Source organism: Gossypium arboreum, chromosome 3, assembly GCF_025698485.1.
Source record: "Gossypium arboreum isolate Shixiya-1 chromosome 3, ASM2569848v2, whole genome shotgun sequence".
NCBI lineage: Eukaryota > Viridiplantae > Streptophyta > Magnoliopsida > Malvales > Malvaceae > Gossypium > Gossypium arboreum.
This window is the reverse complement of record NC_069072.1, coordinates 135546491-135566135: the sequence shown is the minus strand read 5'-3', so window position 1 is coordinate 135566135 and position 19645 is coordinate 135546491. Positions and strand designations below refer to the sequence as shown.

Here is a 19645-nt window from a genome sequence, read left to right as displayed (position 1 = left end):
GAAAATAACCAAACCATAAATGGCCAAAGCGAATAGATTTACCCTTTTCAGCATGTCAGGATGGTTCAGAGTCAAATCTCGTAGGGAGGACCATGGAATGCAAATGGTTTCGTTCTTCTTCTTTATCTGTCTTTCAGCCCATGCATCGGTCATGTCTGTCAGTCTCACTAACTTTTTCTTGAAGGTCATCGGCTTAGGCTCCTTCACATATATTTTACCGAATTGTACATTGTCGATGCGGAGTAAAGCAGCATACTCTTCTATAGTTGGAGTCATGTCTTCTTGATTGAAGGTGAAACACTGATAAGCTGGGTCCCAGAACCGAACCATGGCTTGAATCAACTGTTCATCTACACAGATGGTGATCAGGTGAGCTATATCTCCATACCTCTCAGTGAAAATGTCTCTAATGTCTGAATCCTACTGATTCCAAATTTGAACCAAATCTTCGAGGTTATTTTCGCGAACATTCACAGATTATTTGTTCGGGCAAATTGGCAGACACCTTTCCACAAGACTATCCCCTTGTCCTCTCGAGTTTTTAGAGACCGGTCTCGAACCACGGCATTCTTCTCGATCATTTGTGTAATTGACTCCTCCATCAGAAAACCGTTTTTTTGGCAACCAACCTTTAATCAACACCTTCCTAATATGATGCCTACGATGCATGATGAAAATAAAAATAAAAACAAACAAACTCGGTTAGTAAACACAACAATTATAATTTGAAAACAAATTAAACTACCCAATCCAATTCTCTTGAAAGGTAAAAGGCATTTTCCCGTGTACTTATTTTGGTGACTATAAGCGGACAAAGGTTCGTCATGGCTCTAATTGGATAGCTCGTATGGTTCATTATATGCAGTCTCGGTTCTAGACAGGTACTCGAATTGCTCGTACTATCATCTACTAAGATTAGCACGAAGCCTCGGTCATAACCCATCACAGCTCACGAGTTCAATTCGAGGATTACATTTACTTATGCTTATGCGGAGGGACAAGTTAACTCACGAAAGCATAAGTCATATGTAACCCAAAGTATTCACTAGCTCATGCGGAGGGACGAGTTAACTCACGAAGGCATAGCGTTTACTTTCACTTAAACAGACGAGCCGGGTAGAGAGTTTATGTTATGCAAAATGCAAGTGCACGTGTGTGGGAGAAAACTCATAAACCTTTGTGTTTTACTTAAAGGAACTAAACCAAAACCATAAAAGTTGAAAACGAAAAACAAACAAATAAGCAAGTTAGAAGAGATACAAATGCAGAATTTTGAAAACGAGATTTTTGGATCACGACCAAATATTTACTTTGAACAAGGAAATTTGAAAATTTTAACAACACATGCTTAACTCGACTCGACTCTCAAAAACGCGCGTCCCAGTGGAGTCGCCAAATTGCTATGACGAAAAAAAATTTTACGCTTGGTCGCTAATTATGGTGATTTATTAAACATTTGAAAACCAACTTCGATTTTATTAACAAAGGAGTCGCCACCGATCCTTTTTATAGGTGTGATCGGACACCTAATAAAATTATTTTAAAACAAAAAGAAGGCCAAATTTAGGTCTACGTGAAAGTTCGGAGAAAAATTGGGATTCGGAGTCGATTCTGTGAGGAAGGTATTAGCACCCTCACGACGCCCAAAATTGGTATCTCATAAACATGTATTGACTTGATTTTCAAAAATACGAGTTCAATATAATATTTAATCGTGATCCGATTGAAAAATAGGAATTTTAGTTTTCGATTTTTTTAGAAAGGGTGTCCCGTTTCACAAGTTTATTTAATTTCACCCAACATAGCGATGAAATCGATAGCTTAATATTAAATCGGTACATTGCCTTATTTTTGAAATTAATTAAAATATGAGAAAATATTCCTAAAGTGAGAAATTAAAAATAGATAAAGAACGCAAAAAAAAAAGATATCATTAATGAAAAATATTAACATGGAATACTAGAATATTAAAATAACAATAATAATGATATTTACAAAATAGAAACAAGTCATGTACTAATAATAAAATAGGAAAAATGATATATTTGGTAATAATAATATAAAATAATAATATGTACATAAAATACATATATATGTATATATATATAATAAAAGTATGTAATAATAATAATAATATCTACAATAAAAGAAAATATTGGGAAACGTACATAAAAAATATATACATAAAAATTTACAATAATAATATAAAATAATGATATGTGCAAAAAAAATATATATATATATATATATATACATATGTATATAAAATATACACTAATATAATAATAGTTATAATAATACTAGCAATAGTAATAATTTGTAATAATAATATATACACAATATGGAATTTAAAATATATATATATATATATATATATGTATATAATAGTATTTAAGAATATATACATAAGAAATATATAACTAATGGCATATATACATAATATATATATATAATACACATAATATATATATATATATATATATACATATTAGAAATGATAAAAATATTAACACACTACATAAGTGAATAAAATATAATAATAATACTAAAATAATTGATTTAAATAGTAAAATAACTAAAAGGATTAAGTTGAGCTAAAAACAAAATATTTGGGGCAAGATTGAAATAAAAATAAAAGGAAAGGACTATATTAAACACACGCGAAACATCAGGGGACCAAAACAGCAAATATTCCTTCCCATAAAATGCAGCACATCATTGTGGACTAAATTGAAAATCGCGACAAATTCCGGGGCCAAATTAAAAAAACAAAAAATGACTTAATTGTAAAGTAATAAAAAGCGGAAGGGCTAAAAGCGCAATTTGCCCTTCCTTTAAAAAAACACGCGGATCCTAGGCGGGTCGGGTCGGGTCGAACCGGTCCAAGTCAAAACGACGTCGTTTGGGGTTAATGACAACCCCAAAACGACGTGCGTTTTGGAGGGCTATATAAGGCCAAAAATAACCCAAAAAATCATTTGGAGGAGGGAAAGAAAAAAGGAAGAGAGAGGAAGAGAGAAGGAGAGAGAAGGGAGGGGAAGGAAATCCGGTTGGGCGACCTGGTCATCGGAGGCTCGCCGGTCTGGGCGCCGGCCACCGTATACCTGATTCTTAAAGGTAAAAATTTTTTTTTTGTTTTTATTTTATTTTATTTATATTTTATGTTTTAATATATATAGGTTAAAAACTTAAAATCGGATTAAAATAAAATATAAAAAAATCACCTTAGATTTTTTGTTTCTTCAATCTCTAATTTGAATTTGTTTTGGGTCGTTCTATTGTTTTTTTGGTTTTTTTGCTGGAAATTTTTTTCGAAATTTTTTTGGTGCTGGAATTTTTGCTGGATTTTTTTTTGCTTCCCTCTTTATCTCTTCCTCCTTTCTTGATTAAGGTTTCAACACCCATCATCACCGTGATTCACCCGTGCGAACGGAAAGGGAGCGCCACGTGGTAGATCCGTAATACTCTTTTCTTCCTTGATTCTTTTTCGTTTTAAAGTAAGTTAAAGAAAAAAATAAAACAAAGCAAAGATAAACAGAAAGATTGAGATAACAGAGAAAAAATTGAAGTTCACCTTCTGAGCTTTCCTTTTTTTTGTGTTCTTGATACAAACTTTTTTATCCCTTTTTCCCTTTTTTGTTGTTTGGGTGGCTTTATATAGCCTAATTTTTACATACTTTATTATTATTCTCTATTCCTTCGCTTTTGCTTGTTTGTGGCATGTGCATGGACAATGGGGTGTGTGATGGTGCTGGTGGCAGACAGCATGGGAGAGTGGGAGTGGTGCTGGTGGCAGACAGCATGGGAGAGTGGGAATGGTGCTGGTGGCAGACAGCATGGGAGAGTGGGAAGAGGCAAGTGGGAGTCTAGGGTTTTGGAATTGGGCTTGGATGTTGGGTTAGGTTAATTTTAGGTTTTGGGTTTGAGGATGGGTTAAATGGTTTAATGGGCCTGGGTATTTTGTAAACGGGCCAAAATTGGCCTACAACAGCTAGTAAAGACAAAAGGCATATATTGATCAATACCTTTTATTATCAGTGCCTAATGTAACACGACTGTGGTTGTTGCAGAGAAATGAGGCTCAGCACTCTTTGACTTTTGTTCATTTGGTCAACAGTAGGCTCAAAACCCTAATTCATGGCACATCTAAGAACTAGGAAGGAAATTCATTACACCTGGTTTTGCTCTTTTTTCAACTGTTGTAGGCCAATTTTGGCTCCTTTATATTAAACTCCAAAACCCTTCATACTAAACCCCAAAACCCAATACATTAAACTAAAATCCAACAAATTAAACCCAATTTCACCCAAACCCAAATAGCCCACTAAAGCCTAACCCAAAACTAAACCTAATTACCTAGCCCAAGCCCAATACCCATTACACAAATTTTTTTTTGAAATCCTAATCTACCCTAGCCGCCTCTGCCCTTTGACCAACTCTCTGACTCCTCTGTCACCACCCACTCCTCCACCGGCCACGCCTGCAGCACGCCACTGATGTAACGCCCCAATTTTCGGGAATCCTATGAATGTTGGCATAGGTTTAATTTGTTAGTGGGCCTCTAAAAAGCCCAAGCTTAAGATAGAACCGGTAATTTTAGTTAATTTTGTTCCATAAGAAAAGGGAGTGAAATTATGAAATAGGACTTATGTGAAAATGTTTGAAAATGCTATAGGCTAAATTGAAGTGGCCAAATAAATAGGAGTGCAAAATAGGAGGATTTGCATGACAAACCTCCCATTTTACATGAAGTGGCTAGCCATCATGTTGTTGTAGACAATATGAGTACTTGATATCCATAATTTATGGTACAAATTGATACAAATTGATAATGGGTTAGGTAAATGTTCCATGATAATGGATTAGGTAAATATTCCATGATAATGGGTTAGGTAAATGTTTCATGATAATGGTTTAGGTAAATGTTTCATGATAAGAATTTCATGTCTTTTATATTAAAGAATTAAATGGATGAAATATGAAGTTTTATTAAAAGAAAAGGGGTGAAAAGAACAAAGTTTTGTCCATCTTTGTTCATCATAGCTGAAAGTTAGAGAAGAGAAAGAGAGGAGAAAGCTCTTGAGTATTTGGTCATTAGGAGGAGGAAAATTGAAGGTAAGTTCTTGGTACCTTGCTTCTATTTTGAGGTTCATGAGTTCTTCTTGATTCTACCTTAACTCTTGAAGTATATTTTGATTTTTAGTTGTGTTGTGAGCATTTGGTCATGAATTAAAATGAAGGAAATGGTTGTTGTTTCATGTTCTTTTGATGAAAATGGAAGATATGTGAAGTTGAGCCAAACAAATGAGCATGCATGTGCCTTAGATGTTAAAGGGAAAAATCAGCTAACATGTTGTGCTTTAAAATGATGAAATGGAGATTATACTTAAGTAAAATCATAGATATGTGATGATTGATTGGTGATATACATGTTTAAATAACATGCATGCAAGTTAGGTGTGAAAGAGTGATTTGGTAATAAATTTGCTTGGGACAGCAGCAGTAACGTGACTTTGGAAAATCACCATAAATTGTGGGAGATGAATTAGAAGCTGAATAAATTATGTAATTAAAGATTATTGAGTCTAGTTTCTAATGAAATAAACAAGAACATATTTTGAATTCTGTACAATGAGAAATTTGATTCGTAATGAAGAGTGGTCAGATTAGTCAAACAGTGAAACATGCGAAGCTTTGAGAAAAATCTGGTATTGATTGGCCAAACCAAAATTCTGAAAATTTTATGGATATAAGATATATGAGTCTATTTTCAGGAAAATTAACGGAACTTGATTTGGAGTTTCGTAGCTCCAGTTATAAATGATTTAGTGACTGTTGCTCAGGAAGACAGCTTGCAGTGAAATTATGATTATGTGGTAAACATTGACAAAAATTTGTTAATGAGTTGCTTATTGATTTCTTATAAGCTTACTATGATCTGTAGGTGTGGTTGGCCGAATATTGTAAGGGGTTAATATGTAGTTTGTAATTGAATAGTTAGATTAACGTGTTAGTAATCCAATTGTAGGCGGTTCGTGTGTGGATCTCGTCAGCATATCGTCGCAAACAGGTGTGTAACTAACACCCTCTTTCTTAGTCTGGATCGGCAAAAGTCGAAAAGCCGAAATGCCGAAAACCGGTATTTTGTAGATTTACGAGTGTGCGAATGCTCGTGAGGTAAATCGATTAATGTTTTTGGTAAGCTGCAAAATTTGGACTGCAAAGTGTATGATTTCTGTGCCCTCGATATTTTTGGGCTTAATGGGCCAAAATTTGAATGATGGGCCAACGGACCCAATTCGGTAAGAACCCTCGGTACGTGATTCTGTAGTACGTGAAAGGTAGGAATATGCATGAAAAACCCTAAAATAGATAAATTACTGAAATACCTTTAAAAGTGGAAAATTTACAGTTTTACCCCTGGGAGATAAATTACCGAAATACCCCTAGGGTTAAATTGACCTAAATGCATGTTTGACTGTTGTTATTTACTGCATGCCATGTTGTTATTATCTGATGCATGGGATTGGGATATTGACGGAGGAAGTACTGAAAGTGGCTTGTCCACGTACTGGAGGCTTTGCCTCAATTTCTCGTTAATCGAGCAAACAATGTCAAGAATCTGTGGAGTGTTAAATTTGGGTGGGTTGAGCTATTCCCCACATGGAGTGTATGGCTGGTACGGGTGGAGTGTAGTGGTTGGTGGGTTGAGTAGTCTCCCCAAATGGGCTTGCATATGTTTATTGATGTTGCATGTATTTTGAAATGGGCCTATGGGCCATACTGTTATCTGAATAAGGGGCTAAGGCCCAGTTTATTATAATCTGAAAAGGGCTCGCCCAAGACCACTATTACCCAAATGGGCTTGCATATGTTATTGATGTTGCATGTATTTTGAAATGGGCCTATGGGCCATATCATTATCTGAATAAGGGCTAAGGCCCGGTTTATTGTAATCTGAAAAGGGCTCGCCCAAGACCACTATTACCCAAATGGGCTTGCATATGTTATTGATGTTGCATGTATTTTGAAATGGGCCTATGGGCCATCTTCATTATCTGAATAAGGGCTAAGGCCCGGTTTATTGTAATTTGAAAAGGGCTCGCCTAGTACCACTGTTACTGAATGGGCTTAGGCCCAATAGGCTTGAGTGACTTGGGCTTTGAATGGGTTTTCCTTACACACCGAGTTTCTCCAAACTCACCCTTTTATTTTCATCCACGCAGAAATCCCCAACCATAGTGGGCTTGGAGTCGTGAGGGAATTCGGAGTGGCCACCCGTTCGAAAGTTTGATTTTCTTCGGTGAACTAGACATCTTTTAATTACGTTTGAGGTTTTGGGCTTTTAAATGTAATAAAGCCGCTTATTTATTTTTGATGGTTTTATTATGTATTACTAAGATAGGTAATACTTATTTTAACTGTTGAAATTAGATAGCTTTAGGCGCGTTTTCAAAAACAACAGTTGATTTCAAAATAACACGACAACAAGCAAAGCTTCCAATGAAAGTATTTTCCAAAATTAATCACTTTTCCTAAAATGACTTAATCGAATCGGTTTCTAGAAATATCCATGACGTTAAGGTGTGGCAATGGCGGTATGCATGTCTAGGATTGGATCCGAAGGAGGTTGGTACTTTAGCGGTCCGATGGACTCACCACCTCTTTTCCGGTTTCCTACGGTGCATGACTTCCATTCACTTTAACCCTTAATGAATTAATCTTTTGAACATCAAGTACGATTTTCTAGACTTAGAATGGAATTTTTTTTACGTTTTGATGTGGCATCTTTGGATCCCGCCATAACCTTGGCCGGGTTTGGGGTGCTACAACTGACGTCGACCCTCTCGCTTCTAACCACTACCAACTTGCACCTGCAGAGAGAAGAAATAATCATCAACTAACACTTGTAAATGGTTATAAAAACCAAATGGAAATTCTTTGTAGGGATTTTTTTTCGGCAACTCTAAAAAATATATACAAAGAAAAGCATTCAATTTTTAAGCAAAAAAGATAGCGATTCCATCAATATTCAAGAGAATATCACCAAATCAAACACAAAATCAGAGAAACAGAGAACAAAAATCGAAATCAAAGAACGAAGGTGATTTCTTTTTTTTATATATTTTCGAATCAATTATTTTCTTTTTTTCTTTTCCTACTTATAACCATATACATATATATATATTATATCATTTAACTTAAAAATAAAAATAAAATTTTTTTACCTTTTTTGGCCACCGTGCACGGTTGTCGGCGCAGGCGCCAGCGACAGTCTGACGACTCGACCAGGACCGGTCCACCACCGGGAATCCCCTCCCCCCCCTTCTCTCTTCTTTCTCTCTTCTTCTTTTTTTTTTTTCTCTTTCTCTCCTGACCAAATGATTTTTTTGTCAATGGCCTTATATAGCCCCCCAAAACGACGTCGTTTTGGGGCTGCTCTTTAACCCCAAAACGACGTCGTTTTGAGCCTACCCGACCCGACCCGACCCGATCCAAACCCGCATAGGATCCTCGTGTTTTTAATTAAAGGGTAAATTGCTCGCGCGGTCCTTCCGCATTTTTGGTGTTTTAAATCAAGTTTATATTTATTTATAAATTGGCCTTGAAATTCGTTATGGTTCTCAAATTGATCCCCCATGATGCGCACCGTTTTAAAGGCGTTGGAAAATTGCTCTTTTGGCCCTCACTGTTTTCATGCGTGTTCTAATAAGCCCTTCCTTTTTTTTATTTGCAAATCCGCCCCAGAATTCTGTTGTTAATTTTTTTTAATCCTTTTTTGTTTATTCTCACTTCTTTTATATTAGATTAAGTTTTTATTATATATTGCTATTTTTATATTATTACTATTATCATTATTATTATTTTATATTATTATTATTATGTTATATTTAGTATTATTTTTAATATTACATTTTTACTATTATATTACTATTATCTTTGTTATTTTCTCTATTAATATTTATTACTCTATTTTTAACATTATTATTATATTATATTATTTTTATATCTTATTATTATTGCTAGTATTATTATTATTATTATTATTATTATTATTATTATTATTATTATTATATACAATATTAGTGTATGTTATATTATATATATACTTATACATGGTATTATTTTAATCACTTTATTTTAATATTTTTATTATATTATATTTTTTTGTTATTATTACTATATTTATTATTAGTATTAATGATAGTGTATATTTTATATGTAAATGTATATATTATGTTTTTAATACTATATTTTTAATACCCTATATATTGTGTATATTCTTAATACTTTATAGTGTATGTATTTTCTTAATAACTATATTATATGTATATATATACTATGTACGTATTTTTAATATCGTTATGTATTTTTTAATACATATATATAGGTACATATTTATGTGACCTTATTAATAGATGTTTCCAACATTATTATTACTTATGTATATATTATGTAAATATTTTAACATTATATTATATATGCATTTTATATATTATGTATATATATACCTTTTAGTGTTGTATTTTTATCATGTATATATTTTTAATACCATACTATATTTTTGCATTTTATCATGTATATATATTTTCATACTAGTTATACATATTTTACTACTTTATGTATATTTCAAATATTATATATTAAGTATTTCTAATATCCTTATTATTTATACCCATATACGTGCACGCATCTATGTAGCTTCTTAATAAATTCATTTATATTGTTATCATTTCTAATGTATATGTATATATCATATATGTGTTATATATATCATGTATATATATTTTCAATATTATTAGTTATAGTTTTTATATACTATTCTATGTACATATTTCCATATCATCTTATATATATTCTTAAATACTATTATATGTGTATGTATATTTTAATACCATATTATGTATATATTATTATTACATTTATTTTATTCCTACTATATTTATTATTAATATTATTACATATATTTTATTATTCTTATGTATATATTTTATATATAGTATTATTTTCGTACCTCATTTTATTTATTATTATACCTATTATTTTCAGTATTATCACTTATTGTATTATTTTAATATTATGTATACATTTTTCATATATGTCACGTACATATATTGTTTAATATTTATTTTACATATATATGTATATATTGTATATATATTTTAACATTACTAACTATATTTTATTATCTTAGGCATATATTTCAAACACACTTGTATATAGTATATTTCTAACATTATCACTATTCATATATATATATATATATATATATATATATATATATATATATTACGTACATACTCTTAATATCATTATTGTGTATATATATTCGTTGTTTCCATTTCATATTTAATTCTAGCATTACGTGTAATATCGCATATATCTTTATTGTTTTTAACATCATTATCACATTTATTATTTGCTTCAATATATTTCTAGTTCTTTCATTCATTTATTTTTATCAATATTGCTTTGCATTACTAAAAAATCATATTCGTGTTTTCTAATCAATTTTAATAAATAAGGTAATGTACTGATTTAACATTAAGCCATATATTTCATCGCTATGTTGGATGAAATTTGCCAGCTCGTGTTAAAAACGGAACACCCTTCCAAAAACCGAAAAACTAAAATTTCTCGTCTTTTCAATCGGATCACTATTAAATTTCAAATTGAGTTAGTATTTTTGAAAATCAAGACAACACGTGTTTAACAAGATACCAATTTTGGGCATTGCGAGGGTACTAATACCTTCCTCACGCGTAACCGACTCCCGAACCCTAATTTTTCTCTGAATTTTGACGTAGACCTAAACTCGACCTTTTTGTTATTCACAAATAAATTTTTCTTTGAAAAAGAGGATTCATTAGGTGTCCGATCATACCTAAGAAAAAGATCGGTGGCGACTCCCTTTTATTCGAAATCAAACATCGGTCTTTAAACTTTCAATCAAACACCCTAATTACCGACTAAGCTAAAAAAATTTTATGTCGCTACATCAACTATTATCAATTGAAAAAAAAGAAGAGAATATATTGGTTTAATTTTGATTTTCATCCCTTTTTTATAAAAATTGAAAATTTAACCCTTTTACGTTAATTTTCAATCATTGTAGTTTACGAAAAATGAGAAGGTAATCAAATTGAATAAGTGTTAAATCACTAGAAAATTAGCACTTGAATAACATATACGTAGGAAATTAATAAAATTCAATAATACAACAAATTTACATGTAAGAAATTAAAAAAATTAATAGTTCAATTTTTTTATTTACTAGTAATTGGATTTATTTCTCAATTTTCATAAAAAATATTTCATTAAAGTTTTAATTACTATGTAATTACATTAAATTTATAATATTAACTAAAATAATACAAAAAAATTAACAAATTAAAAAGAAATCCCCCAAATCTAAGTAATCCATCTGTCGAAACCATTTTTATTTTGAAAAACGGAGGTCAACTTTAAAACGAAAATGGAGTCGCCACCAATCCTTTTTGTTTAGGTGTGATCGGGTCACCTTGTGATCGATCATTTTAATAAAGTATTTCGGTTTATTAAAACAACGTTTTTGGTCTAAGAAAAATTAGAAAACAGATTCGGGAGTCAGTTACGCTCAAGAAAGGATTTGCACCCTCGCAACGCCCAAAATTGGTACCGTATTAATCAATTAACGTCCTAATATTGAAAATTTGAAAAATATTTTAAAATACAATTCCTTTAAAACGTTTGGATAACTAAAATTGGATATTGAGATTCTCTCGCTTAGAAGGAATAAAATATCATATCCAGCACGATAGGACACAACATTTTAAACCCTCGATACAAGACCATCTTATAATTTCCAAAACTCATGCATTTGAAATTTCAAAAGGATACTTGGCTATCTGGTCAAACGGTAAGTCGAAACCCAGCACGATTGGGCACGATTTCTCGAATTTCCAAACACAAAATATTGCCTCATTTTAATTTAAGAAAACATGGACGAAATTTCAAAAGGATATTCAGTTATTCAGTTGAACGAAAAATCGAAACCCAGCACGGTAGGGCACAATTTCTCGAATTTCTAAACACGAAATATTTTCTTATTTTGAGAGTTTTTTTTTTAAAATGAGGATGATTATAAAAGTGATCTAAAGTATATAAAATAATTTTAAAAAATAGTATCCATTCAAGATAAAATAATATATAAAACTCTTTAAAAATAATATATAAACAATTCAAAATATATAATGTGTAAAAAAGTTTGAAATATATAATCTATGAAAATATTAAAGTAAATAATGTATAAAAATTTGAAATGAGCATTATATAAAAAGTTAAAATAGATAATAACAAAAAAGTAAAAAAAATAGATAAATAAATAGAATGTTAATAACAAGAGTGAAAAACATATATAAGAAAAAATAATAATGAAAATAATATTAGTATATAAATAGAAATAAAAATAAAATAAATAGAAATATAATAATAGTAGAAATATAAATAGATAAATAAAAATAGTATTAGAATAACAAAATAAATAGAAATAGAAACATAAAAACAAAGCCCTCTTAGCAAAATGGAGATGGCGCTTTATGATAGATAAAAATGTGATGTGGTATAAAGTGATTTTTGCAAAGTATGGTTCTAATGTGGCCCGATGGAGAATCAGTGCGAATAATTTAAAAGATATGTCAAAGGTGTGGAGAGGAATTTTTGAGAATTCATTGGATGCTAGAGTGGTACGATGGTTAGGGGATAAAAATTTTAGTTGGAAGATTGGGAATGGAAAGACCACGTTATTTTGGGAGGATAAATGGTGCGGTAAGGACCCATTAAAAGTGGATTTCCCTAGGCTTTTTCGTTTAGCTAAACTCAAATATGCTTCAGTGTTTGATTATTCGTCAAACTATGGTTTTAGCAATGTAAATTGGGAAGATATTTTCGTCAGACCTCTTTTGGATAGGGAGATGGGGATCCTTAGCCGGCTTATCGATAGGGTGAGTTGTGTTGTTCTGGTTCCAGAGGTGGAGGATAGGATTTTATAGGATCATGAAAAGGATGGCGAGTTCTCAGTAAAGCAATTATCCAAGCTTCTGAGTGAGGGTGAGGCGGAGGGGCCAGTCTTTGTCTTCGATAAAATATGGAAGCTAAAAGTTCCTCCATGAGTACGGAATTTTCTTTGGTTATTGGCCATTGATAGAGTCCCTATGAAAGTTTTTCTAATTAAAAGGGGGGTGAAGATTCATGACAGCTTGAACGTGTGCCCGTGGTGCAATAGGGAGCTGGAGAGGGCGGATCATGTATTTTTTAATTGTAATTTTATTGCAAGATTCTAGAAGAGAATATTCAACTGGTGGGACATCGACTGGTTAGCAGTTAGCAACTTTGAGGAATTTTTTATGCAATGTTTCAAGGCGAAGATTATTGGTTCTTGTAAAAGTTTGTGGCTAACTTCAATCGCTGCATCTTGTTGGTCGATTTGGTTAGCCAGAAAGGAGATTGTATTTGATAATTAAGTGTTGACAATGGACACTTTGATTTTCCATTCCAAAATGAGGGCTTTACTATGGGTAAGGGCTGCTCTTGAAGAGTCTGAGTTTCAAGAGAGATTATGGTGGTTATGTCCGTATAGATGTGGATTATCTAATTCAGGGTCAGCTGGATGGCGCTCTCCTCCACTTGGATGCTTGAAATTTAATGTAAGTGGTGCTGCTCTTGAGGGTGAATCTGACGTTGGAGGGGTAACGAGAGACGAGGAAGGTATTGTTAGAGCTCTATTCTCGGGTTCGAGTGTTGCTTGTGATACGGAGTCTGCTGAATTGGAAGCAATTATCTAGCTATGGATGTTTTTTATGACATAGGATGGAAGGCTTCATGCTCTCTAATTATTGAGATGGGGTCGAGGAAGGTTTTTAATTGGATCTTAGAGAAATCAAGTAGACCTTGGTCGTAATATTCTGTTTTTGCAGAAATTGATAGAAGGAAGGCCTGTTTGGAAAGTTAACATTTTCTTTTCTTGAGGAGGGTGGAAATGAAATGGCGATGCCTTAGCTTCTCTTGGTATGAGTAGACCTTGTTTGTTTAAGGCTTGGTGGTGAGTTTGGTCTATGAATATTATGAGCTTTTCAAGGTTTGTTCTCACGGTGATGTGTATGCAAAGGAAAACGCTGCTGGAGGTTTGTTCTGCGATATGTTTTGATCAGACATCGTTATAGGTTTTTGGAATTGAGTAATGTTTCTTGATGTTTTTGGTTTAGGTGATGTGTCCAAATTGTTTGGGTATGATTTGATTGTAAAAGCTTTGTTGCATTTGTCGTTGTTGCTCGACTATGTGCTTATATACTCTTTTACTGAGCGAAAAAAAATAATAGCAATAATATATTAAATTAGTTAATTTGATAATAAGATAGCGAAAATAAAAAAAAGATTAAATCGAACCTTAAAGCAAAGTTCTGGGGCAAATCAAAAATAAATAAAAGAAATGGACCAATTTGAACGTGCGAATAACAATGAGGAACCAAAAGGGAAATAATCCCCACCCTCCAAAACACACAGCTTCAAGGAAGACTAAAACGTAGTCAAAACAAATTTTAAGGCCAAAGTTAAGAATAATGAAAACTTAATTGCAAAACAAATAAAAAAACAGAAGGGCTAAAAGCAATCGGACGAATTTAGAAAAAAACAAAGAAATTGAAATGAAATGGAAAAGAAAATAATTCAATTCCAATAGAAATAGGAAAAGAGAGAATAATTCAATTCCAAATTGAAGTAGGAATACCAAAAGTCCTATAAAAAATAATTGGTTCCCTTTCAAAGAACAAAAGACCCCTATTTATATACATGGGGTTTACTAAAAATAGCTTAAATAATTTAATAATAAAATAAAATAAAATTCATATCTTCCTATTTTTAGCCTTTTACCAAGTCAACAAATTTTGATAACTCTTTGGCTTTCTCCATCTTTTTTATTTGGCCACAATTTAATGATTGTCTTTCAATTTGGCCATTTTTTAACTTGTTTCCGACTGATTGCATCCTTTGACTTTCGTTATTATTTTTTTGGGGCCCAGACCAAAATGCCTATTACACCATTGACTCAAATTAAAGAAAAGTATCACCCATGAGCCATTTATCTTCTATAGTTAGCCAACTATACATACCCACTTTTGATTGTTTCATAGAGTTCCCATGAAGAGACTAACCCAAATGAACAACTTCACATGCATTTTTTTTCATTGCAATCAAGTTATCTATTACCGACAATAGTGAATAATCTCTTCATTATAAGTATTTTCCGAAAAGGTAATTGATCATAAAATATGTTTCATTTCTATGAACAAGAATCAAAATCTCTATTACATGGTGAAGAGATAAAATGTAATCACCATACCACTACCAACCTCCTTACATTTGTTTAGTTTCTAGTTTTACTAGTAGTAAGAATTGGGGAAATTTTTCTTAGAAATACTTTGCATTTTTTATGATTTTTTTTTTCATGACTCAGTAAATACAACACGTAAATTAAACCTATCGTATTAATCACATTTAAATATTTATTGTATTTTTTCTAATATAATATTAAAGGAGGAAGATAAGATCATATGGTTTAAATCCGTATTAAATAGAAGTTTAACAAAAGGTTTGATCATCATCTCCTATAATCATCTCATATAAGTAAAGACATGTAAGAATAAAATTTTTGGGACAAAAAGTCAACGCATTGACGCAATATGGTAAAGGTATCTGTTCATTTGATAAATATAGTATGGTGAAAGGAATTTATGGTTTCAACACTGCATTTGTCTTCGACATTTATTAAGAAAATTTTCCAAACAACATAGATGATCTTTTTCCCCAACAGATCAATGTCTTTATCATTTACAGCATGGATAGCCTCCCCCTCCATTACGACCAGCATATGCAGTGGGAGTGCCATAATACTTTGCTAATAGCTTCCTTCCTACATGCAAATTATATCCACAAATTTAGAATTTAATTTCTATACTTTTATTTCAAGAAATTCGATCATTCTATTTTTGAGATTTCAAAATTCAAATTAAACTGATAACTAACCGAGATTGGAAGGTTTGATGATAAAATCCTGAGGGGCAACAGCAGCTGCAGCAGATGAGATGAGGACCATCATAGCTATGAAAAGCAGCACTATCTTTGCCTGAGTTAAAGCCATTTTAAGGCCAAATGCTAATAGTAACCCAAATCTTCAAATTGTATGGAGAATGGCAATAGGATGATGATGGACAACAATGGGGTTTTGTAGCTTACTATTTATAGACTGATATTGATTACAACCATGAGCTCCATAAGATGAGAATTAATTATCCATGACTGCTGAAATGTCAAGATCTGAAATTTAAAATTTAAAGTCAGTCTATTCGGTATGGGAGGGATTTGCTAAAAAGAGTAAAGTATTCAATCAACGACTGGGTCTTAGGGCTAGTTGCTAAGATTATTCTTTGTATATCGTTATAGAAAAATATGTTAAATTATGGTTTTCGTCCTTGTACTATATTTGATTTGGAAATTTAGTCCCTCACTTTAATGTATAGGTATAGGACGGATTATAAACAATGGTTAAAATACTACAAGAAAGCAAAAGAGTGAAAAGGATACTACCTTAAGAGTAGTATCCCTTCTGAACAAATTGGCAGTAATTACAACACTAGTGCCACGTGCATCCAAGCTCGTTACTATTAGACTACATTGAGGAAAAACTTTGATCAACCAATATGATAATACTAAAGGGTTTAAAAGATCCTTCTGCTTCGGTGATGCACAAAACCAATTAACATATGGTCCAATCTTTTTCTTATCATCTTAGAAACTAAAATAAAATATATTAGAATTAAACAACGAAAAGAAACTAAAATTAAAATTAGGGAAACCACCGCGACTTTTTAAAAAAGCACAACAGACTATCACCAGTATTACTTTCAAAGAAAGTAGAATGAATTTTTATTTATATACATGCTTTCACTGGTTGTACCTAGAGGATCTCGTCTGTTGTGATCCATGAGAACAAGTTAAATACAATTTAACACGTGATGTGATGTTGAAAATATATGAAAATTAAACCTATAAATTAAATACAATTTGTTTCTCTCCCTTTTTTATTTAGGGTCAATTTTCTTGTATTTATAAGGTATGATCCTTTGATTTAATGTGCTAGATGTAAATAAGTCTCATGTATGCTAACACGTATCTTCTTCTAAGATCAACACGTATCCTCTTTACATGAGTTCACCAACATGTTGAAGAATTGCATGTTAGTGAAGCTCATAGATGAACTGCATAGCATGAGAACTACATAATCATAAGCAAGAATATGTCGGGTTGATCTTAACCAAATAGTGGGTCAGATCAAGACGGATGATGGCTATCACTATAACATAATTCATAAACGAAAAACATAATTTCATCTAAGAAAAATAATAAATACAAGAAGGATTGAATTGCAAACAGAAAAGGTTTAAAATTTCTAAAGTTAGTTGTTCATTTCACGTCTTATTTATTTTTATTTTTATTTGTAAATCTCAATTATTGATCAAACAAATTAAAAATATTTCTTTAAAACTTGCAAAAATCACAATGAACCTGTTGTAGGCCAATTTTGGGCCTTTTACAAATACCCTAAACTAACCTACCCTAATCAAAAACCCCTAACCCAATAAGCCCACTAAGCCTAAACAACTACCCCAGCCCAACAACCTAAACCCAGCACTCAGAAACCCTAATCCCACTAACCCTAGCCACCTACCCCCCACTTGCCCACTTGCGCCGAACCCCACTCACCCACCACGCCCCATGCCGTCTGACCGGCGACGAACCCCACTAGCACGCCCGACCTCGGCCATCACGCCCCATACCCTGCAAAAACAACAGAAGCAAAGCAGAAGCATAGAATAGCAAAAAAGAATAATAAATGTGTAACCAAATGGGCTATAAAGAAGCCGAACAAAACACTGTAAAAGGGGTTTTTTTTTTTTTGGAAATTTTTTCAAAAGAAAATCAAAAATAGAAACGTGGTTAATCCTCAAAGCAGCAAGCATACAAAATCAATCTCAAACGAAAAACCAAAACATTGCACCAAATCAGAAGATACGAGGTGCTAAAAATCGAAAGTTAAAACTGAGGTGATTATTGATTTTTTCGTTCTGTTTCTTTTTTATTTTACGCGCAAAAATCTATTTTTTACTTAGATATACAAATATAATATAAATAATAAAAGCAAAAAAAACTAAAAAATAGATTTTACCTTTCCGCCATCACAGCGGTGGGCTTACGCAAGGCCGGCCATGAGCCTCCGATGACCAGCAACCCCGGCCGACGCGACCCCCGGCCGAAAATCCCCTCTCCTTTCTCCTCTCCCTTTTCTCTCTTCTCCTCTCCTTTTTTTTCTTTCTCCCCTTCCCTAATGAATTTTTTAAAATTTTTTTATCTTTTATAGGGGACCAAAACGCACCGTTTTGGTCCCCCCATAATACATAAAACGACGTCGTTTTGAACGCGGGTCGGGTCTACCCGACCCGCACCAGGTCAGATCCGCGTGTTTTTTAATTCAATGGTATATTTTGCATTAGATCCTTCCGCATTTTCAATGTTTTAAATCAGGTTTATTTTTGTTTATAATCTGGCCCTAAAATTTAATCTGACTTGCAATATACTCCCTGTTGATGCGCTGCGTTCTGGTAGAACGGGAATATTATTGATTCAGTCCCCATGTTTCAAGCGTGTTGCAAGCGGCCCCGTGGCTTATTTTTATTTTAGATTTGGCCCCAAAACTTGATTTTAATCCAATTTTGGTCCTTTTTCGCTTATCTTTAATTCTTATTTAAATTTTCTTGTATTTTTATATTATTATTATTATTATTATTATTATTATTATTATTATATATTATTATATATTTTTATTATATGCATATACATATATGTATTTATGTTTAGTATTTTAGCTACTTTATTTTAATATTTAAATGTTATGCTTGCTTTTATATATTTTAATAATATATTATTATTATCTTTATTACAATAGTGTATATTTTTATTTATGTGTATAGATTTATATATATATAGTATTTTTGTGTCACATTGTTGTTCTTCGTATTTTAATGCCATTATTATTATGGTTGTTAATGTAGTGAACGTGTTGTTGTATGTATACATCTTTATATCGTCATTGTTATTATCATTAACCATAGTATATATTTTGTTATATATGTATATATCTATTTGTGCATAGCATTACTTTTTAATTACTTTACTCTAATATTTCTATATCGATTTTATGTATATATATTTAATATGCCTATGTACATATCCATGTATTATTAACTGTTTGTTCCCTATATGTATGCATTATGTAAACATTTTAATATTATTTAACATGTGTATTTTCGTTTTATATGCTTTATATACGTTTTTTAATATATTATACTTTATATATTGTTATGTATATTTTAGTTATATATATATATATATATATTTGTGAAATATTATCAACAGTTTTATTATTATTTTTAAATAAGTATATATATCGTATGCATATTTTAATACTACATTCTACAAATTTTTATATTATGTATTTAGTCCAACATTATATACTTAGTATTTCTAATATCCTTATTATTTATATCTATGAATG

The 19645-nt window shown here is 31.9% G+C and overlaps 2 long non-coding RNA genes across 2 annotated transcripts; one reads left to right on the top strand and one right to left on the bottom strand.

Annotated features, from left to right (window-relative positions):
• Positions 1-4999: 4999 nt before the first annotated feature.
• Positions 5000-6361, top strand: LOC128290094 (uncharacterized). Its single transcript, XR_008279736.1, has 2 exons — positions 5000-5115; positions 6029-6361. It is a non-coding gene; the product is annotated as an uncharacterized LOC128290094 (long non-coding RNA).
• Positions 6362-15717: 9356 nt separating this feature from the next.
• LOC108475851 (uncharacterized) lies at positions 15718-16419 on the bottom strand. Its single transcript, XR_001870023.2, has 2 exons — positions 16060-16419; positions 15718-15946 (listed from the first exon to the last, which is right to left on the bottom strand). It is a non-coding gene; the product is annotated as an uncharacterized LOC108475851 (long non-coding RNA).
• Between the last annotated feature and the right edge of the window lie 3226 nt (positions 16420-19645).